Consider the following 25,532-nt stretch of genomic DNA (forward strand, 5'->3'; position numbering starts at 1 on the left):
TGTTCAAGCGGCGAACTCGTCGGCGGGTACGGCGTTAGGGTTAGCGAGGCCCTACTCGACGTTAGGGTTAGCCGACGTGGCGGCCGCCCCGGGCACAAAAGTTCTCGCGAAAGTACACAAAAAGAACTCACAGGGTCGAAAATGGTCTTGAAATGAAGCATATATCTTCATAAACGTGATGCCGCAGTGCGGTGGCACTGGTTTCGCAAACGTCGCACTCAATTTGAGCAAAAAGCGGGAGCTCGACGCGACGCGTCCGTCCAGCTAGGCGCCATCCGCGTTCCTCCGCGGCGACGATTTCTTCTCCAAATGACGTCATACGGAACCTCACGGCGACGGCGACGGCAGAAATCTGCTTTTGAGTGTCCATATAATTGCTATCGCAATAAAAGATCGGAGAGGGGGACAGGAAAAGGCGACCACCGATTTCCCCCGCGTGGGTCAGTCCAGGGGTGCCGTCTATGTGAAGCAGAGGCCAAAGAGGTGTGTTGCCTCAGCCGGGGGGCCTTAAAGGTCCGAACACCCGGCATCGGCTCAACCCCCAGGATCCCCCTTTCCCCAGACACGGCTAAGCCGCGCACAGCTACACGCGGGAGGGTCCAACCCCCATGTGCTCCGGTACGTGGTGTCGCAACTCACCAAACGCCTGCTCACGCAGACGCCCCTGCGGGGGAGGGATAACGCGGCGCGTTCCTCATAGGTTAAGAGTGGAACGCGATAGCATTATTGGACGCCGTTGACACCAACACCGTATTTTCTGCGACATGGGGCCCGATCAAAACGAATTAGGCGAAGTCCCAATTTGACCTGCCTAGGATACGAGCGCCATCTGGATATCATTATCGCAAGTAAAGTACCCGAACGCGAGGTTGTAGGTCTGGTAGAAATGCTTGAAAAGGGGTTTGTGTTTGAGTTTCATCGTAGCAGAATTAGGTCTTCTCGTAAATTCAAATTACAATCTGATGCCGATTGGTAAACAATCCGACGGCGAATCCGACGGCGAATGATAAAGTCGTACTTTAACATTTTCTGACGGATTTCACTGTGAGAAATTCAATTTTTGGTCACCAAAACCATGCACCACGTGGAGGTGATTTCTGGCTGGGGATGATTTCTCCGCCACCCGCCGTCATCGCACGCCGGTTGTCGACACCGGATTTTCTGCGACACGGGGCCCTTAACGTTATCGCGTTAAAAACACCACGCGGGAGCCCTCCTGGCCATTTCTGTAAGTTTCTTACTGTCAAAATAATAATCTTGGGCAAAGAGAAAGCGCAGAATAGTTTGCAGGCGCTATCTCTTTACCGAATACGTACAGTGAAGGCCTACTGCGTGCGGTCGCCGCGATGGAGTCCCCCGAAGCAGCTTCTTGCGTGAAAGGTAGGCATTCGCTGAGAACAGTTTATGTGAAATATGTTCTTATATTGTGCTGTCCGTATAACCAAATGGAGCATAACAGAGTGAAGCCTCAATGCAGCGATCGCAAGGGTTCGCAGCAACCGACTGCGCGTCTGCATGCATGTCAGCGCACAATGTTTCGCTTTCGCTGCGAGCGCGTTTTCGCACTGTGCCGTGAACTTTAGGCCACAGCATATGAACATTTGACAGTACACTAGCAACAATTGTTGTGCGGAGGATATCAGAGCTGTTCATAAATAATTTCATTATAACTATGGACTTTGACGTTATACGGCGAGTCGTGATGTGCCATAGCGTCGATTCATTCATTTTCTTCTTTTCTTCTAAATTCTTGGACGTTTCAATATTGTTATTTCTCAAGTTGCGTCGTACTGTATGTTTATCGGTCTTCTCAGTGAGGAATTTCCCGCTGCTTCTTTTTGTTAATCCAGTACATTCATTGTTTGTTGCTAACACAAACATGACCATATGCCATGCTTTATTTTAATGTGCTTCTTGCCGTTCCCTATCCATTCTGGTGAACATGCCAGTATCTAGCATCAACAAGTTCACAGACCAAATCTTGGTGACATTAACCGGGCAGCGCGCGCGGGTCTCAGTGCGCGTTTTCTGCTACTCACCAAACATAGCAGCCCCAACGCCGTAGCAGAAATCTTCCACGCGGAAGTGATTGCTACACGCCCGAGCTGTAGCCGATGGCTACTTGCCGGTTCTAAGTTTCGCAATCCAAGCTACACGCAGATTCTTGGCCTGCGGGTACGTGTGAAGGCTGATACCGGGCTCCGTTACGTACGCGTCCGGCACTGCGGTACCGAGCAGTAGCCTACCATGTCGGACGCCTTCAAAGGCAGCCACTACCTATTTTAATGCTTTCATGTGCTGTCAAGCAGGCTCCCGAAGGGGGAAACATCCCCACCTAATCAAAACCGTAGCGCAGGTGGCAATAAACTTTCGTTTTCAGCTCGCTTCAGCCTGTTTCACATGCAAGCGAAAACGCTCGCGATTCCTGCCGCCGCGGCGCAGAAACCTGTTTCGAGCTGCGGCGGCGGCACTAGCGGCTGGAGAGGCGAGGTTCGAGCAAGTTGGAATTTCATCGCGGCGGCAGGGGCGGCAGCGCGGCAGCACCGCTTCCGAACCAATGACGGCCCGCCTCGCCAAGTGACCAGTGGAGGACTAGTGCGGGAAAGCCTGCGCATAGGATATTCGCATCGGTGGAAAATGCGCGGAGACAATGCATGTGAAACGAAACCTCGCGAAAAGCTTCGCAGCGCCGCGCCGCTGTTCGCTCCACTCGCTCAATCGCTTGCATGTGAAACAGGCTTTCGGCGCTTCCGAAGCAGACGACGCGGCCGCTGTGCCCACGTGATCTCTCATACCAGGTCACGCCGACGGTGGCGCCAGCTTTTTCAGTGGTGGAGCTCGCCCCCAATAGCGTTATCGGCAGGAGCAGTGTTCAAACGAGATGATGGAAAAAGCCGAGATTATGGATTTACGCGATGGGTTGTTAGCATGGGCCTTGATTGCCTCTTGTCAGAGGAAGAACTTTCCTATCTTTGTAGCGTGCATGAGCTCACGTTGTTCTTTCGCGACTACGTGATGTTGCGTTTGTATTCTCTTTTGGTCACACTTGCTGGCAGCATATGATTGAATTCTTTTACGCGGATGGCACCCAGCGATCTCGCGTTATCCGCTAGATTTGTATGTTATTGCTTTTTGCTTTCGATTCCTTGTGAAATCTGAGTGTAAGATAATGATTATACTGAGTCCGTGTTTTAATGCGCATTGTTTGGGTACTTGACGCACGTTCCGGGGGCCATGTATGTATGTGTGTTTGTATCTAACCGTTTTCCCGCCTACCTGAGTCAATGGGTAGCACATCGGGCTGGTTGTGCTGAGGGAACAGGGCTTAAAGCCAACCATCGAACCAACTTGGGTCACGTGGAAATGTGTACATACGTGCCGCTCTTCAACACACTTCTTTCGCGCCGACATGGGTCCCTGAAGGATGCGCCACTGTTCGAAGAAACTTGGAGCACTGGGTGTGTGCCACTCTTCAGTGACGAAAAGGATCCCTTATCCGATGCTGAGCGGAACCGAACCCAAGGCTTCCTCAATCCGACGCAGTCTGCGCCACAAATACAGCCGCTTTCAATGAACGCCTTTCACAGCAACGCTTTAGCAAGCTGCGCCATGAATGCACTGGGTATCGCTCTTCAATGAATATCTCGACAACTTGGGTCACTGAGTGTGCTGTAAGCGAGGGAACAATTCTCAGCGTTCGCAGTCACCGGCGCGCCAAGCCTCTCGTCTCGGAGGCCACGCTTGGATTTCTCGACAGCGCCAATAGATGGCGCAGCATGTCCGGAGAGAAGAGCGAGAGAGGAGGAGCCCGGGTGCCACTTGACACGTGCATCAGCGCGCCATGCATTTTGGCGGCCAAGCACAGGCTTCGCGGCGGTGGCGCTACATGGCGTCGAGTGTTCTAAGGAAAACGTTAATTCCAGTGGAGGAAAAAACTAGGAAGCTTACCAGCAAGTATACGACCGGTATAGTAAGCAACGTGGCAACAAAGAACGTCAAACGCAAAGACAGAGAGGCTGGGACCATCTCCTAAGTGGTGGCAATGGAAAGGAAACCTGCCATGAGTAACTATACCTAAGAGGTAAAAACGGAATCAGGAAAGAAAGAATTTACGATAACTCGAAGGGAAGTTTACAAGTGTGGCTTTTTGGGCTAGTTGGTTCGTCCTGTTCTCTCGTTCTTGTTCGTGTCTTCTAGCGCTATGACCACCTCTGATCAAAGGGAAGCCCTTTATCTTTCGAAGCGAGGTCAGGATGCCTTAGAACGTGTAGTTATAAAGCGAGGTACATGAAAAAAAAATTCACAGACGATTACGATAATCCTCAATGCGAAATTTGAGCGCAGCTGTTTACATGTTTTCATTTTGCGGTATATTGAGGCAAAGAATTTGAGAGAGACGTGTAGTAGAGTTGGCAATCGTCGTATATCTGGGGTGCTATGCAGGATACGCCGAATTTGGTGAAACTCGGGATCTTCACGAGCTCTGGCGACGCCCCAAGATGAAAGAACTAATGGTAACAAAACAAAGTTTGTCCGTCGACACGCCTCCAGTTTATCTAGATTCACTCTGGGTGGCTATCGTCCCTTGGGCGTTGCCATTGGGCGGTCGACAAACTGGGACTCACGTGATCATACGGTCGGTGCATGCACTGCATGGTCGTGCCTTCTTTCACTTGTTTGTCGTTCCACCGAGTGCATTACAGGCACAAGCAAGTTATAAAATAAATGCATTTAGTACAATAATAGTAGTCACATTAAAATGGGCTATCAGCATTTTAACGTTTAAAAGATGTACACTGAATGTGTATTAGACTAATTTGTATAGTTTAATAGGTTTCGCGTTATACCACGAGGGGACGCTCGCCCTCCTTTTTCCTCTGGATTGGATTGGCGCGGCTCGCTACGTGCTTGCGCTAGCATTTCCGAGCACAGATTGGTGTGCGCTTGGTTTTTACACTGGGCTTTCAAAAGATCGCTCGTTGCTTGCGCTAAAGTAAGGCTGCGAGAAGAAGCGAGCGTCGGCTAGCGCAGAAGTGTTTTGCAGCGCGCTTACACTCAGGAATGCCGGAAGACACTCATGTAAGGGTAAAAAAAACTACGCTTTATTTTCTTTTACTTTGTGATGCACCTAGCGCCGAGCGATGACTTCTAACAGCCGCAGGAAAGAGTCTTTATACTGGGTAGCCCGAGCGATCCGTGGCTTCTAACAAACGCAAGAAAGGGTCTTAGCAGCGCACGTGGCCGTTGACCACATCCATCCCAAGTGGGACTCCAGCATCGGTGCAGTTACCCTGTACCCATCGCTGACGAGGTGGCGCTTCACTTTTTGACAATAGCATTTTTTGCGTGTGAACGCCCGTGATGGGGCCCACAAAGTACACGCTGTGGTTGACTGTCTCCCAATGCAGATTGAAGCATCTACTAAATTTGGGATACAGTTGTATGCGGCCAATTCGTCACTATGAATAATGGTCCCCGGTTGAACATTGGCTGCAATAATGGCGCCTAGCGTCGCCGCCTTTCGTCGGTCGACCTTGAAAAGTCGCAGCACCCCTCTGGTCGCGCAGACCATGCCGAAGACCCATGGGCCACCATCTTTAAGACCGCCGTAATTTTGGCGGCTCGGCGGAACGTTGTCGCCCTTCATTAGGCGATCTCGATTGTACTTTTGCTCATCGCGGAGAAGGTACTCGTCAATTTGCGCTATCTTCCCGGGGCCACCGAGTGGAGGTCGCGCCAGCAGCTCGTCCCTCGCGACCTCACGGGGGTAGTTCCTCCAGTCGGCGATGCCGTGCTCCGATAGAGGAAATAAGTCACCGGTCATCTCCTTCAACAGCCATATGTCTACGCTTTTGCTCACGCAGTACGTGAGCCAAATCATTTGCCGCCTGGAGAGGTGCATGTCGTTCGGACGGCCGATGCGGTCCGTGTTGGCGAAGTAACTTCCATCGCAGGCTGGTTGGTCCGGGTTGAACCCCAGGTGCTCGCAGGTGCCCCAGTACTCCGATGACGCCGCCGGACCTGACCTGGGGCTGAGGCGCGGTGGATCGACGAACAGCCTTTTACTTAAAATTAAAATATGGGGTTTTACGTGCCAAAACCACGATCTGATTATGAAGCACGCCGTAGTGGGGGACTCCGGAAAATTTCGACCACCTGGGGTTCTTTAACGTGCACATAAATCTAAGTACACGGGTGTTTTCGCATTTCGCCCCCATCGAAATGCAGCCGCCGTGGCCGGGATTCGATCCCGCGACCTTGGGCTCAGCAGCCCAACACCATAGCCACTGAGCAACGTCGGCGAGTGCTCCACAGCCTCCTCACACCAGTCTGTGCTCGGAAAGCATAATTTGCCCACCACGCTGTCTCCGCAGACGAGGGCCTTCGCCTAACTCGTCACACAGCCAGCGCACTGACGTTTTGAAAAGGCAAAAATGACGCTGAAACTACGTCGGTCATGTAGGTGAACGGGTGCAGACGGTCATATTGACGCTTGCTGCCGCTGGATGCGATGACACAGGCTGCTGCTGCCGCCGCCATGTTCCCGAGTTCAACTCGAGGGGGGTTTCGCAATGTACAGTGGTGAGCACTGTTAGGGTGAACACCTCGTTAATATTCATGAGCCTATATAGCAATTAATGTTTAGCACAAAATAAAGAAAGCTATTTGTCTTATCGGCATCATCATTAGGCGTCGTATTCGGCACATTTTCCCCTTGAAGTAGAAGGCATGTTGAAGTTATACCGACTTGAATACTAATGAGGTGTTCACCCTAATAGTGCTCACCACTGTACGACTTTGACACGAGTTCGCCTGTCAATCAAAACCATAGTTCACGCCCCGCCCGAGGCATTTAACTTTGTGCACGCGCCTACCACGGTTGGGCCACGCCCAACATATTTTTCGGCAACAGCGACGTGGTGCGGAACTGAGAGGCATCCACAATCTTTACCGCCGAAATAAAACACGCACAACACACTGTTATCGGTGATGTAGTGAGCACCACTATCAAAAATGTCGCAGTTTCGCCCGAAAGGCGAAGCATCGATTACGATAGCAAATTAGTAGGGAGCTATTCGGAGTACGGATAGTAGTTTTATCGGCTGCATAAACTTGGACACATTGGCTTACTAACTGAATTAACAATCGTGGTGTCAGCGTGCACAAGCAAACATGAATAGATCACACTGAATGACCGCAGCCAACAACTGTCAAAACGCTGGCAGCAAGCGCAGGTTCGCGCGTTCTATCGCTTCAACGGAAACTGAGCGGAGAATGCACAGCGCATACAAAGGTCAGAGCCGTGTGGAGATAAGAGACGGTGCGGGCGACAGGTACCACCGGGCAAAGGGCAGAGGAGAAGTTGTTGGCAGAGGAGAAGCTGCCCCCCCCCCCCCCCTTTTTTCCTGTTTCTTGCTTTCGCGTGGGAGATTGAGTGGCAAGATACGCCTTTGGTGCCGGAGCACAGCGCCGCCCCGCCTCCCTCCCTCCCATACCCCTACGGCCTTTCGCGCGACGGTCGCGTTTGCTTTCCACCGTGCGTTCGCTCTCCATGATAGCGCGCGGGGGAGTTCGCCCTCCGTGATAGCGCGCGTCCCCCGCGCGCTTTCACTCGCGCATACAGCGCGCAAAGACGATTTTATCGCCCTTGGAATCTATACGGAACCTCACGGCGACGGCGACGCCGACGGCAGAAATCCGGTTGAAGTGTCCATATAATTGCTATCGCAATAAAACAAAGCGTCGACCTTCGCTGGCTTATGCTTATTCGCCTTTTCATCCGCGCGAGAACAGCGGCGATATAGTGCGGCTCCCAAGAAACTTCCGGTCACGGGCCTTATCAGTCTACTGTGCCGGATCACAAGCGAACTCCTGCAATCTATACCATCGCCACTGCCTTTCTTGCTCGCTATAGTTCGCGGACTACGTCATTAAGCCAAACCGGAAGCCGTCCGTTTGTAAACAGCGAAAAGGTCTATATCTTCTTAGGCTGTGATGGCCCCGCAACACGGTTCATTGTGTGCATTGTGGCGACGTAGCGCACAGCAAATAATTATATGCACGCCACTGTAGCTGCTTGCAAGGCGTCGATACGCCGTGGTGGACGACGATGCTGAGCAGTGCACAGTGTTTTCCAACGACAACGTATCTCAGCTGTCGTTTGAGATGGCTGCTCTGTCATCAGTGAGTATCGGAGCCGCAATGTCGCAAACACGGACAGCGTCGAGGAACTCTCGCTTTTCTAGACCCAGTGCGATGGCATTTCTTCATCACAAGCACGGCACACTAAACAGTTGCAACGCCTTCCTGCGTTCGAAGTCGAATTTCCTAACTGCACACAAGAGCCCTCAACCGCCAAAATGCGACTGCTGCGCTGTCGTTACGATATCCATCTGCAATCGCTGTTTGCTAAGCAGCAGAGGCAATCGGTAAGCTACAGTGCCTAGAGTAAGTATATTCTAGGCACTGTAGGTGGTAAGCACATTAGAGTGAACAAGACACTCAAATTCTGCGTAAATGCGAACGGAGGCACCTTCACTGGGGAAGCGATGACAAGCGATGAATTGTGTCGCTGGGCAGCACGCTGTTCTTCGCAATGCATCGCGGAGGCTTCACGCACGCAGATAAACTGGTGCATTTTCACTGTGCTGCATCACTACGGACCCTAGAATACCGCACAGCCATTTTGCAGCGACAGCCGTTGCTCCCGTCTCTGTGGTTAGAGTGTCGTTTCAATATAGCCGCCTTAGTGAAGCACCTGCGGTGAACAGCCATGCCGCAGCGCTGCATTGCCATTCCCCTAATAGAGGGAATGGACTAGGGGCGTAGCCAGGGGGGGTGGCTGGGGGGGTTCAAACTCCCCCCCCCCCGAAATTTTTTGCGCAACCCCCCCCCCCACTTACCACCCTTTTTTTCTCGTCGCTTCGCGCTGACATAATTCAAGAAACCGGTGCTACTATCACAATTTCATTCCTTGGCGCTTCCGTTTGGGTTGGTAATTTACAGCGAATCATGTCTGCATATGGAAAAAAACTGTCACGGTGTTTGCCAAGGCTTTGACACTCTGTGAGGTTTCGGGCGAGAATGTGGCGGCCGCATTCTGCAGCAACAAATGCGGCAGCCGCATTTTAGATGAAGGCGAAAATGCTCGAGGCCCATTTAGATTTAGGTGCACGTTAAAGACCCCAGGTGGTCTAAATTTCCGGTATACATTTCCGCCGCTTCCCTTCAGGTGCCGGTTAGGCCACGCTCACGCAGGATCTTTAGTCTGCGCTCGAAACGTCTCTTGTATGCGATTGCGCCCCTCCGAAAGGCTGGTAGTTACTGTTGTGTTGTTGAATCCCAAACCAGCAATTACGGAAGGCTGGTAGTTGCTGTTGTGTTGTGGAATCCCAAACCAGCAATGTACACACGAACGGGTTGATGCCAGCAGTGAAATTCCACTGACTCGCAACAGAATGCACGAAACAGACAGCCGATCGACAAGCATGGATTACTGCTGTGCGCAGTACAGCGTAAGTAAACTCTTGTTGCAGGCGCCGACAGTTCTCGTCGGAGTGAGAAATTGATTATGTGCACTATGCACTGAACAAGACCGGAGTTCATTCCTGCATCACTAGTACACCAATAAGTCGAGATTATGTGAGGTACAAGGCCGCTTCCTGTTTGCACCGGCGTAAGTGAAGCAGAAATTAGTTGCACGCACTACTTAAAATGCGTAGACATGCCATATATATGCTGTGCGGTGAAATATTCTGTACAATTCTGAATCTGTTGACGTAAAGGCAAATGACGGCTGCACGCTCGCACACAGCGGAAGACACAGCGGCCCATGCACTTGCCGCCGGAAATGCAACCTCCTCGTATGAGGGAGCAGGCCGACGAAAGCTTCGAAAAAAAAAAAAGCATTACGCGTTCTTGCGCGTATTTAAGTTTTCTAGCGCAAAGACGCAGCGAACAAGCTATTGCATGGGTGTAGGTATATAGCTTGGTCACACGTGCATTTTCACGTGTATAGCCGTCCTTGACTTGTGAAACGCACTTCGCCCCGACGAGGACAACGCCATCTACGCTTAACGGAGATTAACAATTAATGATGTCTTCTCCGATCTGGCGGGTCGTCTCAATGATGCGTTTTCGAATACGGGTCCATTCATTGGCGCTATGAGAGACCGTTGCTCCAAACGCCCACTGTACCTGTCGGACTTACTGTATTTTACTGAGCTTGCTTTACTTTTTACTTAATTTCTTGACAAGCACACGCGAGGGGGGGGGGGGGGGGGGGGGGAGTCCCATGTCTTTGATATACATGTATAGAGTCTGCTTAAACTACCGATATTTATTATCGAACACGTCACAGTCACATAGAGGAAAGCAGACGCTTGCAGACTACCAACTGTTTAATGACAGCGTCAGAGCATACAGACAGAAAGTTAACTTCCGCGCGTGCGCACAGAGCCAAGGTATGACATGGAACTACATGGTCATAATAACATTTTTTCAAGAAAGCACATTTCTGCAGAATACAATGTGATGGATGTGTCACTAACACAATCAGACCCTTTCTTTCATCACATCCATCACATCATCACATCCATCACATTGTATTCTGCAGAAATGTGCTTTCTTGAAAAAATGTTACCATGACCATGTAGTTCCATGTCATACCTTGGCTCTCTGCGCACTCGCGGAAGTTAACTTTCTTTCTGTATGCTCTGAAGCTGTCATTAAACAGTTGGTAGTTTGGCGCTTCACTGTCTCTTCTCTTCTGTCCCCTTTTCACAAAATGCATTTCGCGCCACAGACAAGTTGACCTAGGAAATATCAGCACCAACTTGCCCAAGAAGAAGTTCTTTTGGAATATATTTCTCGTACAGTGGGCTCCGGGTCTCTTTTCCCCGGCGATTCTTCTTCAAGTCTTCCCGATGCGAACAAGGTGACAAGGAACATCGTGGCAGCGACATGCCAAGCACGCTATCTAGGGTTCTGCATCAGAAAAGGCCTTCCACCACGTGAAATCGCTGCCATCTTCGGATCCGTATTTCCGTCCTGGGGCCACATCAAAAGAATCTGCAAGATTCTACGTTCCGAGCTGGGTCGTCAAGTGCGGCTTTTCAACGACCTTCTCAGGTGCATGTGCTACACTAAATTCCCTGCATGGGTGGCTACAAAGAAACTAAAGGACTACCGGAAGGTGGTGAGTACTGCCATAGAAACGACGTGGAACAGCATGCTCTCTTGCCTTCTAAGGAGTATGAACAAGGCAACCACCATGAAGAGCCGGACAGAGAGACTGAATGTTATTGGTGATACTAATATTCCCGACGACATAGCCAACCTTCTTAATAAGGGACAGAAATACGGACTTGAGCCTCAGGTTCCAGCACAAGAATTTCTGGCGTGGAATCGGCAAGTCGCAAGAAAAGCGCCCCAGGAACAACGCGAGCGTTGCCTACTAGATGGTGTAGACAGCCTACACAGGGCTGCCCCCAAGGCCGGAACTGGTCGTCAGGCGCGAGTGTTGCAACGGGTGGTGTCTTTTTTCAGAGACAATGAACTCTGTCTAATGCTGTCCGATAAGGAAGGCGGTTTTGTGGCTCTGCCTAGGCATGCCTTTAATGACAAAGCACTAGAAGCAATCAACAAGAATTTCAAACCTGTTAAAGCCAGCTTATCAAAAGTTAAGAAAACCATGATTTCTTTCTGCGAAGAAATTGGCTGTGAAAAATTAGCTAAGCAGATTAGAAAAAGCAAAAATGATTCTCTTCCAGCTTTCTTCAGTGCCAAGACCCATAAGGTTGACGTCCCGTTTAGAACGATTATTAGTGAACGCGATACTTGGCAATATCAGGTTAGCAGTTTTTTGCTAAAAGCTCTGAAGCTTCTTGATTTTAATGACCCTTTCTTGACGAGAAGCTCGGATGAAGTTTTTGAATATTTCCGTGGAAGCCACGCAATAGGCTATGTGTTCTCCATTGACGTGAATGACCTTTTTTACTCAGTTCCACATCATGAGCTTCTAAAAGCAGTCATGCAGTGCATAGATGAAAGTGGCGAAGCTGGTTTTGTGTCACAAATGGAGATGTCGGCATCTAATTTTGTTTCCCTCTTGGAAGCTTACCTCAACCGCACCTTTGTTTCTTTTGAGCATGGCATTTTCTTGCAGAAAAAGGGCATTTGCATTGGTTCACGCGTTGCACCCATCTTATGTGACATCTTTTTATCTTACTTTGACAACGCACTACAATGTGTTTTTACTTCATCGCATCCCAATGTTCTTAAAGTTTTTAGATACGTTGACGATTTTTTAGTTGTTATTGACAATAGGTGCCCTTTGCCATGCCATGAAATGGTTGAGCAGATTTTAGAAGTTTTTAGAGTAAATGCAAAAGGACTTACATTTACTAATGAGCTTCTGAAGGACAGTACGTTGCAGTTTTTAGACCTTAACCTAACACTTCTGAGTGATCACGTTTGCTGTGCGTACATCCCTCGAGGCAAAAAAGAATTGTTGCAGTACGACTCGGCGCACTCTAAGACTGAAGCGTGGAATCGCCTTACTTTGCCTAGAATCGGCTCTGCGCAAGTCATGTGTACATATGATGCAGGCGAGTTTTCGCGATCAGCTTGAGAGACTTAAGGGCTGGCTACCCTCAGTCTGTCTTAAATTCTGTGATTGAGTCCCTGCTGCAAAAGTTGAAAGCCTCCACTGCCAATGTGAAGGCGCACTCGAAGGAAAGGGAGCGTGTTAAGCCAGAGGTAGTCCCATATGTTCACCGTTTGAACCATAACCTCAAGAAGGTGGCTACCAGATATGGCATTCCCGTTGTTTTTTCAGCTCCCAACAAGTTGGCTCAATTATGCCCTCGTATCACACGCGATGGGCCGCGGGGCTGCCAGAACCAGCACACCAACCCTGTCAGAAGCTGTATTGAAGGGGTGGTCTATGAGATACCCCTAGACTGCGGTAGGTCCTACATTGGAGAAACGGGACGTTGCATTAATTACAGACTGAGAGAGCATGCTAACAGTATTGGTAAGTGTGACAATGCGCATCTTCCTGCGCACTGTAAGGCCTGTCATTGTGAGCCACGCTTTAAGCAAGTGTCGATTCTGGGCAAAAGTGGCGACAAAACTTCGAGGGAGTTGTTGGAAGCTTACTTTATTAAAAAGAAAGGGTCTGATTGTGTTAGTGACACATCCATCGCATTGTATTCTGCAGAAATGTGCTTTCTTGAAAAAATGTTATCATGACCATGTAGTTCCATGTCATACCTTGGCTTTCTGCGGACGCGCGGAAGTTTACTTTCTTTCTGTATGCTCTGAAGTTGTCATTAAACAGTTGGTAGTTTGGCGCTTCACTGTCTCTTCTCTTCTGTCCCCTTTTCATAAAATGCATTTCGCGCCACAGACAAGTTCACCTAGGAAATATCAGCACCAACTTGCCAAGAAGAAGTTATTTTGGAATATATTACCCGTATACTTAGATTTATGTGCACGTTAAAGAACCCCAGGTGGTCTAAATTATTCCGGAGTCCTCCACTACGGCGTGCCTCATAATCAGATCGTGGTTTTGGCACGTAAAATCCCATAATTTGTTCTTCTCATACTTTTGTGCTTTGATGCATAAAACGACCTTTTGTTGAGAAAGTGACTGGCACGCCAATGTATTTCTCCGCAAAGTTAGAGAATTAATATCTCGACACTGGTGTCAGCCTGAGGTTTAGTTCAAAGTGGATCCGCACTCCACGGCTAGAATTTCTAAATTGCAACATGGGCCATAAGGTAATTAGCTAAAAACTTAATAGGTTAATTTTGTTAATTTGTCGATTATGCATTTCAATTTTTATGTGCAAGTAATGCCCGCATCTTCGAGTAGACGAGCTCATGAACTATAATTGTACTATCTGCCACAGGCCACCTATAAAAATTTTGGAAACTGTTCGCTGAAACTCCTTGTATATAGAATTCACTCTGTGTCCGAAATGATGCCAAGCCGGATTCACTCAAAATCAGAATAAATTCTATAGTCTATAGAAGTCATGTGCAGCAGCGCTTATACTCGGACTCAAAGTACTAAAACAATTAAAGAGTGCAGTTTGGCGGGAATGCGAAGCAGTATTAGTGATAGCGAAGTAGAAGACAATTACACGAAGGAAGATTCTTACCGTGTAAATCCGTGTAAGGATCGCACCCGTGTAAGGGCCGCACCCATAACTTGACAGCCAATATTTAAAAAAAAATCACAGCATATCCACGAAGTGAATGATGATGAGTGGGCCAAGCACCGGGGGATCATTCGGGTAAACCACAGCTACGGACGAGAGATAAAGAGAGAGCGCGCCGGGAACGAGAGATAAAATTACATGATCTTCCCGTAGGGGAACCCTGAGTAGTATGCGAAGCAGCCATGGGGTCGACTCAAGGTAATTTTATCAGCTGTATAAACTTGGACATGCAGCAGCACCAGCAACGCGCAGAACTGTTGTCAACGCCGTCGGCGTTTTACCCGCGTTCGCACCGAACGCGCGCAAAGTGGAACCGGAACCGGAACGCCATCTAGTGAACACTTCATAAAACTACAGGTGGCTACATACTACATCAGAGGAAGGACAGACCCACGCCCTAAGGAGCTTCGCCCCTAAAAAAGACATCCAACCGAGAAGCAATCGCGTTCCGTGCGCTGATTCTGATCGGGCTCAACAGCGAATTGTCGAGCGCAGCGTACTTTCGCACGTCGCTACTGGATATCGAGAGGAGTCGATCGCGGAGGTTTACGGCGGATTTCATACTCGTAGTTGGAAAAATGAGGTCAAATAGCCCTGTCCCCTGAAAGGCTCGTCACGATCGCGACACAAAAGTGTGGCCCCTACGCGAGTTATAGTGGCCATATAAATTGTAGTAAACATTCACCTAAAAGTAAAATAGTAAGCATAGTGGACATAGGGGACATAGTAAGCACGGACCATGTAAACCTGTAAATACCTCACTGGATGACCTCGAGCACTCGCTTTCACAGCGCAAGCATTGTGAAGAACGCCGGCAGCGGGGGCGAACGGTTCGTACAGCCGCGCGGTTCACAGCAACTCTGAAAATTAATTCATCATCACAATCTGCCTATTTTTATGTCCACTACTACCGGCCTCTGTGAGTGATCTGCGATGACCTGTGTCTCTTAACTTTGCAACACTACGTGCGCAGAAAGACAGCCCAGCAAGGAAGACAGCACGCATGAAGTTAGCAGCCATCCCTGATCACCCTTTATCATTGCACCCACCAATGATTACCAACTATTAGATATGACACGCGGGCCCCATAAGCGTCAGCCGCGCACAGTCATTCACAGCTACGGCAGGGCTAGAGGAGAAGACGCGCGCTCTCCTTCCCATTCGCGTATGATTACGTGACCTACAACTAACCCGAATATTGAGCGCGTGGGAAATAATGCCCATCAAGCCGCCAATCTTTTCGGCTCACTGTTACGTGCTTTTTCCCGCACCCACAGGGTATGGGCCGCTCATGCGGCTTTTGGATTTAATGCGGAACATCACGGCGACGACAACCGCGACAATTTGCCTGAACAGTCAATTTAATTGCTTTCGCCATAAAGCTAAAAATAGAAAATTGTGAGCAGAGGGTATATATATATATATATATATATATATATATATATATATATATAATCATAATCATCATCATTTTGTCGGGTTGGTATTCGTGGGCTGTCTCGCGCTGTGTGACAATACAAGAGCTCTGCCTTCGTCTCGGGCGTCGTCTCACAATATATATTCCTATTCAGCAACAATGGAGACGAATTACAGAAAATGATTGAGGACCTTAATCGAGAAAGTAAGAATTGGGTTGAAGATGAATATGCAGAAGACAAGGATAATGTTCAATAGCCTGGCAAGAGAAGAAGAATTCAGGATCGCCAATCAGCCTCTAGAGTCTGTAAAGGAGTACGTTTACCTAGGTAAATTACTCACAGGGGACCCTGATCACGAGAAAGAAATTTACAGAAGAATAAAATTGGGTTGGAGTGCATACGGCAGGCATTGCCAAATCCTGACTGGGAGCTTACCACTGTCGCTGAAAATAAAAGTCTACAATCATTGCATTCTACCGGTGCTAACATATGGGGCAGAAACTTGGAGGTTAACAAAGAAGCTCGAGAACAAGTTAAGGACCGCACAAATGGCGAGGGAACGAAAAATGTTAGGCGTAACGTTAAGAGACAGGAATAGAGCGATGTGGATCAGAGAACAAACGGGGATAGCCGATATTCTAGTTAACATTAAGCGCAAGAAATGGAGCTGGGCAGGCCATGTAATGTGTAGGATGGATAACCGGTGGACCATTAGGGTTACAGAATGGATACCAAGAGAAAGGAAGCGCAGTCGAGGTCGGCAGAAAACCAGATGGGATGATGAAGTTAGGAAATTTACAGGCGCAACTTGGAATAGGCTAGCGCAAGACAGGGGTAATTGGAGATCGCAGGGAGAGGCCTTCGTCCTGCAGTGGACATAAAATATAGGCTGATGATGATGATGATGATGATGTAAAAAGTAGCGACACGCTTTGAAGAATGCCGCCGCCTCCTCGCACGCGCTGTCCGAGGCGGACGCCGCGTCGGTATTGTCCTAATGACATCACGTGGGCCGTCGCGCCGCCGCGCGCTGGCTGCGTTTGTTTACGATCGCGCTCCATCGCCATTTTCGCCCGAGAAGCGTCTACCGACTGGCCAGGAGCACAACGATAGCGGCGAACACAGTCGGCGATCGTCGAAATCTGATCAGCGGCGAAACGCGTCGGCTTTTATACATGAGTCATCGAAGTTTCGACAGTAATCTCTGGTGCGCACGTGTCTTCCAGAAAGTACTACACAATGCGCGACACTCAAACAATCAGATTACATAAGCGTCGGTGACAACAGACAACGGATAGACGCATCGATAACGTTCGAAAAACTTTCGATACATACAGGCGCGTCCTGCGCCGAGCGATTACGTTTATTGACATTTATTAGCCGGTGAAAAGCGGTCAACGGTGAAAGATAAACAAGTGCGCGTGTCTCAAGCGGTGTAGGCGGCGCCACGGTGGCGAGAGGAGCGCGAAAGAAAGGAGAAACGAGGAGGAGGGAAAGCGGAGGAGGAGAGTGTCGCTACTTTTTATATAGAGGGGATTTATCGTACATAGCAATACAGCGCCCCTGGCGACTGCTCACCGTAGGAACTCCCTCGTGCGTGCGACCCTCTAGAATGTATCCGCTTGTAAGCTTTCAACCCTCCCTGTCGCCCCTCGCGGCAAAAAAGTGTAAAATTTAATCATTCGCTCGATCTCCGTTTGTAATCGCAAATTTATAGCATTCAAAACGAAAAACCGATACTTTAAGAAATAAAATGTTTGTTATTTTATTTGTTGTATTTTGAAGTACTCGATTGAGGGAAAGGGTAGGTGCAAGAATGCACCGCATGTGCCCTGTTCGCATTCGACGCAGGATAGAAAGATAATGCCCGAAAGAGAAGGCACGCTCTTGACGCGCCCGAGAAAGGCGTGGCAAGCGGCTCACGGAAAGTGTGCAGATAGACACGGGACAGGGACGGTATTTCTAAATTGCGATAATGTGTTGATAACAATACGCGGCGCTGGCGCGTTTTGTTGCGCAGTCTTCTGTGCTTGAAGCGCGGAAGCACTGTGCCGCGCAGGGTGCCCTCATGTTGGCATACGCGGCTTTATCTCGACATTTCTGTTTGCCTGCTGCTTTTGCACGTTCCTTGCTATCTCCGTTCACTGACTGCCATCGAGCAAACTCAGGTAAAACTCGTGCGAACGAGAAACTCGGCGCATCCTGCATAGCCCCCCTGATCTGACGGTCAAGGGCGTTGGCGTTTATACATGACTCGTCGAAGGTTCCAATGTAATCGGAGGTGCCGTTTGGCTTCCAGAAAGTACTACACAGTTCACGTCGCGCATAGAATTAGATTACAAAACAATCGCAAACCATGACAATCGAAACAAGCTCGAACGAGGCCAAACCAAGCAAACCAAACAAGCGCGAGCGAGAGCTGACGCGAGCAGACGATAGTACGAAACTAGCGGTCCGGCTGGACCAGATACGAGTAAGCATCAAGCGGTCGGGCGGGTCCGCACGAAACCAGTTTCCCGCGCACACGTCGCTGAAGGGGCCGCTCCATAGAGTTTCTCACCGTCTATGCGAGTTTCTTAAAGGGCGATGTGCCGTCATGGGAATGAGGGGATATGTGTCTGCGAGGCTTGTGTTGGCTGGTGTTGCACGAGGCTTCGTCTAAAACGTGGCTATGGCTACACAAATAACGCGTTCTTAAAATAAAATCTACATAAAAGGCTTTCATTCACCCATATTACATCTCTCAATAAAGTTTACTTACCTACAGTGCAGCATCAAGCCAAGAAAAGCAAGAACAGACAAGGTGTTCCAAAGCGAGCGAGAATCTTGTCTGCCCTCCAAATTTAGCGGCCAGCTGACACTTTACGTTTCATATAATTGTACATCCAATAGTAAGTCCTCAAAATTAATCACGTTTTTGTGTAATAATAAAGCTAAAACAGCTTTTTAGGTGCTGTTTCAGCAGGAAATTAATCATTGTGACAGACGACACGGTGCTAGCCAGGCGCGTCTTCAAGGCATCCTGGCTCACTGAGAACGATGCCAATCTGAAGTCACAATATACCGGCATTCCCATGGATACCACAGCGCAGCAGCGCCAGTTTCCCTCTAGGTAATATAGTGAGAAACTCTATGGGCCGCTCTAACTGATCTCCGCCGTTCGCGGCTCGCGTCTTTCACCGTTCGCTGTTGTACTCGTTCGCTCGGTTACGCCGCCGCCGACGTTCTCGGCAGGAAACTGCGCTCTAAAAGAAGCACGTGCTTGTTGCGGTAAAGCTAGGGAAACGATGGAACATGTTTTATTAGAATGTAAATAAACATACCCAGTTGTCGGTTTGGGCTCCACTGGCCTCCTCGAAGCACTTGGGTTTAAGACTAGCGGGGGGAAAGTAAACATGTAAACCGTAAACAGTAAAAGTAAACCGCAATACAGGTTAGTAAAATGCGATTGGTGGTTTGGTGGCAGAAAAGTAGGGAGACCGCAAACAACGGAGGCGTACAAAAACAAGGTTCCAATAGTGGCTCAGAAAGTTTAATGCTAGGAATTATTCGTGTGTGTTATTTTTTTTAAAGATAAATGGGCATTAAGTTAAATAAGAACAAGAGCTTGGTGGCACAACCCACCATCCCGTTTAAAAAGGTGACGCTCATAGCCATCCATCCATCCATCCATCCATCCATCCGAAGAGCGAAAAAGGAATCCCACTGTAGTACACGCCTCATAGCTCGTTTCGACGGTGGCAATACCTTGGCTCTATATTGATTCAATGCTAAACGCATTACTTTCAACAGTCATCGTGATATGGGTTCCGCCGAATTTTTAATATATATAAACTGCGCGCAAACGTGTATAAAAAATCAGTTGTAACTACAGCGCATGACTAGCATTGCTCATGCGCAGTGTGTCCGGCGTGCCCAAATTCTCCCGCCGCGCGCATTGCGTCACGCAAGCAAGTGTATGTCTTATGCTGCGCGCGTACCGCAATAAGGTAGCCGTACGGTTCGGGAAAGGTGACGATGTTGAACTTCTCATTGCGCTCCCCACGATGCATCAATAAACTTGAAAATATATGTAATGTTTTGTGGGCGTTCTCAAGGTCATTGTTGATCTGTAGCCAGGCCACGCATGCTCATGACACTTGTGGGCGTATTTAAAAAACGGCTTCCGTCTTTGAGGAGCGTATATATTCTTGCACATTACCGCATCTGTCAGAGCAGCAACTGAATTTCAACATGGCCCGCGTTCCCGAAGAAGAGAGGTGGAAAATCGTACAATATTAGCTCAAGGAATATTTAAAGCGCTCCATCGGTGCTCTCGTGCACAGGCCGCTAAAGACCGTCAACAGGATTAATCAGGCATTCAGCAAGGAAGGCCGACTGTGATGCTCCACACAGGCGTCGACCAAAGGCAACGACGGAGGATGAAGACGCGCTTATGGTAGCTGCTGTCGTCGAGAACTCGTTCCAGTCCACGAGGCAAGTGCGGGAGCAGATAGATGTGGGCGCTTCCCTTGCTACGGTCCGGCGACGCCTCCGAAGTGTTGGACTGCGAAATTCTGTAGCTGCACGAAAGCCAGTCGTCACTGCTTCGAACAAGAAGTCACGTCTCCAGTTTGCCGAAGCACACGCCTCATGGATGGCAGATGAGTGGGGCCGAGTGATCTTCTCGGATGAGTCGACTTTTACAACTCGCCAAGACCAACGGATGCGAGTTTGGCGAACCAGAGGCACACGGTAAGAAACTTTTCTTAATGCACGTTTGATTTTGCGAAGGATGGTCAAAAATACGGTTTCCATGCAGTTACGAGCCAGCCAATGTGCAGGGAGTCGCCGCGAGTGGCCGAAACTGCGTGAACGTGTGGGGCGTGGTGTCAAGGCATGGTCTCGGGCCTCTGCATCGCATAGAAGGTGCCCTTACATCGCAGCGATACTGCACAGAAATTTTTGACAATGTGTTGCTGCCCTACGCCCACAGCGTCTTTTCCGATGCCGACTTTATGTTTCAACATGACCTGGCGCCGGTTCACACGGCAAAAGTTGTCAAGGAACATAGAAAATCGCAGAATCAGCATGCTTTCCTGGCCGGCCAAAGGCATTGACATGAACATCTGCGAAAATATATGGGGGTACATCAAAGCAGCCATGGTGCGAAAACCTGTCCGCCTGACGACTGGGGACGAGCTGTGGGCAGCCGTTCGACAAGAATGGGAGGACCTTCGAGCGCATCATGACTTTGTGCCAGCGCTGTACGCGTCACTGCCCTCTATAGGATGGCAGCAGTCGTTTCCGCAAAGGGTTGTATGACAAAATACTAACACCATCAAAGCAAATTATTCCTGCTTACTAATACTACTTCTAAACGGATCAATCTTTTGTTGAACTTGCACCAAATAAAAGTTCGGATGTGTGTGTTCCCTTGCCTGTTCGTTGTACGATAAGAACACAGCAGAAGGAAAACTAAACAAAGTGAAAAGTTGAAGTGATTACAATAACGCCAAGCTTAAGAAGCACAACGTTCTGAATTAAAAGCATCAAAATCGTGGTTTCTGTCCTAATTTGGTTTCTATTGAGGGGAAGAAACTGCTAGCAGACGCGCGCTACGATGACGTAATGCGCACGAAAGGAGCCTACCCTCCCCGAGCATGCGCGCAGATATTGTGGCTGCCGTTTGACGGCGCTCCAGGGTTCACCCTCAAAAAGATTGCGACTGTACCAGCTGCCGAGCGCCCCGGATCTGCCCGAAGGCCATGGCGGTAGAACCTGTTCCCAACCCTTCCTTTTCCTCGTGGGAGGCCGTTCTTCGGGCCACTTGCTCGGATGACCAGCTCTGGCTGGTGGACCAGGCCTGCCTAGAGATGTCGGCCAGGGTACTCCCGAATATCTAGGGGCCCAACTACATTTAAATAGATCAAATAAAGTTTTGTCCATCCATCCATACTGGGTGCAAATTTCCGGTGATCCTGGCGACGCCGGCCTAACGTATCCGACTTCGCCAGTCACTGCGTGGCACGCTGGAAACGCCGTACTGTATCCGCACCTTTGGTGTACGCTTTTAACTACTTCGAGCCCTCACTGGGCATTTCCGAGATAAGCCAGGGGGTGAACATACTCGCATTCCGTCACGGTAAAACTCGCCTCACAAGACTCACGAATGACGTCATGGTGCTATCGAGTCCAGCAAGTTGGCCCCCTTCAGAAAGTGAAAACATGTAAGAAACAGCGCTACATTTAAGTGCTCGGTTTTTTTTTTTTTTTTTTTTTTTGTGCACCATGCATAACGGCCGCGTATAAATTAATCTTCAAGCGCACTTACCGTAAGCATTCGAACTGCATGAATGGAACTTTTTCACTAGAGTTACTGTATATGCTCCCTACGGAAGCTACCTTGGGTAGCATATACAGTAACTATTTTTCACGATTGAAGGGCGCCCCTAGCGGCGGTCGCCGAAATGACATCTGGTGGTTCGGTGCTCCGTCGGTCGGCAGGTGTTACTGAGAGTCTGAGACTTCTATGCTGCTCCGAACGCTGAATATATTTTAGTGTCCGCTTTTTCTTCTGTGTTCTGAACATTTTCTGTCCGTGAAGTTGACAATATTTTCGCCGGCCGACTTCATGCGATTTTTTGACACGGGCAAGCAGTGGACTAACGACCTAACTTCTGTACCGCCGGTTAGCGACAGTGTGATTGACTTGCACTTCGGCGCATCGAATCGGCAACTGCACAAAGGATGGACATTCAAGGAAGAGAAGTACAGTCAACCACAAAAGTTTGCGGACCACGCGAGCGCGTGCCAGACTGCCTATCCGCGCCACCTAGCGGTACGCCACCTAGCGGCGACAGGGGCGCTCTCCCGGATATGAGCCCTCTTGGTACTCGCGTGCCTGTTAATTTTTTATTCCCGTGCATGACATTGTTAGTTCGTTGTGTTGACGCAGAGCGCTGTCTGCGATAAGACCGCCACATATCTGGCTTGATAGCAGTATCGGAGCAATCACTGCAACCTTTGTCGACTGGTGTGCCAGTGGGTAGATAAGTTTCACGAAGCGCTGCGACGATTTTTTTACGCGACGTTTACTGGCGCACTTTGGTTGGCAGCATCTTGGTCCAATGAGCGTTGCTGCTTCTGCGTCTTGAGAGAAAGGGTAGGGAGGTGTTTCACTGTCATCAAAAATAAAGAAAAAGCGGATGCATAGAAAATTTTCTTTCACACATAGGCGCATCTTCGCATCAGTCGCTGAAAACGTAGTAGACTTGCTTCAGGCCACGTGGTGATTGCCTATTTGGAAAGATGCCGCTGCGTGTTCCACTTGACGAAAGAAGGCACATTGTGCGTTTATTTATAGAGGGAATACCTCAGCGCGAAATCTGCCGCCGAACCAACAGGAGCCGGACTGCCGTGAATAGGATTATTCAAGCTTTCCGCGACGATGACAGATTCACAGATATGGAGCGCAGTGGGTGTCCAAGGGCCACGACTGAGGAAGAGGACCGCCTGATTACGGCCGCCATCGTGGCTGATCCTTTTCAAAGTGCAGAGGATATCCGAGAAGCGCTCTCGCTCACGGTATCGTCTGAGACTGTAAGAAGAAGGCTGAGTGAGCTTGGCCTGCAGTCTTTCGTAGCAGCACAGAAGCCCTGCCTCTCAGACAGCCAGCTACAAGAGCGACTCATGTTCGCTACAGCAATGAAAGATTGGACAACAGAGAAATGGGGCGATGTCATCTTTAGCGACGAGTCAACTTTTTCCACGCGCTGGGACCAACGGAAGCGGGTTTGGCGTCCACTAAACTGCAGGTGTGTTTACAGTGTATTGGCAGTTAATTCACGAAGCTAATTCTGCATCACAACATGTTTCACGTAAAATGAGCTTTTGGACATTACGAGATTTTTCTGTAGTGGTATTATGTTGAAAACATTAACGATTGTTTCATAGTACTACTTACTCTGAAGCTAATTAAAAGCTGCCAGTGGGTCTTTCAGTACTAGCTAATGATGTTTGCACGTTTTCTATTGCAACTCTATAACAGCATTATAAAGTTCATACGCAAGAGGAATCACAACATTTTTAGACGCGCCGCTGGAACCCAATTGTATGCTATTTCTTGCAGATATCTGCCTAATTACACACAGAGTGTTCTATCCAGTGGACGGTGTTCCGTGAGCGTGTGGGGAGCAATCAGCAAAGATGGCCTTGGTCCCCTTGTGCGTCTGGAAGGGCCCTTCACTGCGTCACGGTACTGCGACGTCATCACTAGACACCTCGTTCCGTATGCGCTGGACGGTCCCTTCAGCGACGGCTGCTATTTTTTTCAACACGACCGCAGCCCGATCCATAAAGCACGTATCGTCCAGTCATTGCTAGAAGAACATGCTGTTTGCCAGCTTGAGTGGCCTCCATGTGGCGCCGACTTGAATCCCATAGAAAATGTCTGGGGCATGTTGAAGAAACGGCTGTCCACACGAGCCAACCGCGGCCGCACGGCCGATACGCTGTGGCAAGCGATCGCACAAGAATGGGAAAGCCTGCGCGGTCGACCGGAGATTACTGAATCTTTGTACGAGTCGATGCCCACACGCATCAATAAGGTGCTAGAAAACGGCGGACATTTCACTTCCTACTAGATCATTGAGAGACCTATGTTTCATGACACTTCTGTAAATGTCTTGTGAATAAATTCATCCCCTTCAGACACGAATTATGATGCACTGTCCGCAAATGCGTCAAATGCGCATGGCATCATTTCAAGACGCTCACTATTACATTCCAAGAAAGAAGACGAAGCAATGTGCTGTTTTGTGCAAGTTTCAGTAAAAAAATTAATTAGCGTATAACTCATTATCTAATTATTCTGAAATCCGTCAGCTTCAATGCTTGCATAAAAAGAATCAACTATTAGGCCCGAAACGCATGCACACTTGCTTTTTCGGTTGTATTCGTGTCGACTGGAGAAAAAAAATGCTCTTGACGTTGGTCTTGGAACGCGGCACGTCGAACGATTGTCTAACATGGTAGTGTCTCCACCAAAGTGATCATCTGCAGCAATACGCAGGACAATGAAGTTAACTGACCGCTAGTTGTCCCATCAGGAAGCGGACACGAATGTGCACACTGAGTTTTAGGTCATTTGAAGAAACACGTGGCGTGGGACGCGCCTCCGAAGTTCGAGTCCCCAAACGATGACGCCGTGTCGCAAAGGGTTATAAAAAGAGTCATCGCACCCGATTATTTCTTATTTTTCTAAATGTAACCACTATAGCAGCGCGGTGGTTCGGGCTTTGCGCAGCAATACCTGGGCGCAGGCGATCAAATCCCGGCCGCTACTGTCACTTAGCGATGGGGGAGGAACGGAAAAATTCTGCCTACTGACTAAGCATCTGTGTCCCATGGCTGCCTCACCGCTCACTCACGCACTCACGAAAAAAAAAACAGCGTGGCTACGCGAAAATAGAACTGATAACAGCCGAAGAATACGCTGTCTGATTACTTGTACTGATATTCTGCTCTCAAAATATAAGCAAGTAGCCCTGGCTAACAAAGAGCGCGTCACGTTGAAAGAGATATAGGTAGAAAATATTTGCGCACAGTGCGAAAATAGACAGGCCATAGATTTAAGGAGGGATGCGTCTTTAACGTAGCGCTGCTGTCGATCGCTGGTGACGTAGCGGAAGTGTCGCGAAGAGGCTCTTGGCCACGCGCTCGCGTGGTCCGCAAACTTTTGTGGTTGACTGTACATTCGTCGCAGTGAATGCTGCGTTCATCAGCACTCGTCCGGGTGCGAGCTACAAATGTTGAGAAGCATCTGCCTTTTTGGATGAAGCCCGGTCATTACAGACAGGTCGCAGCACTTCGTGATTACGGGCAAACTTTTTTAAAGCTTCCTTCT

Source organism: Dermacentor silvarum, chromosome 8, assembly GCF_013339745.2.
Source record: "Dermacentor silvarum isolate Dsil-2018 chromosome 8, BIME_Dsil_1.4, whole genome shotgun sequence".
In the NCBI taxonomy this organism is placed as follows: Eukaryota; Metazoa; Arthropoda; class Arachnida; order Ixodida; family Ixodidae; genus Dermacentor; species Dermacentor silvarum.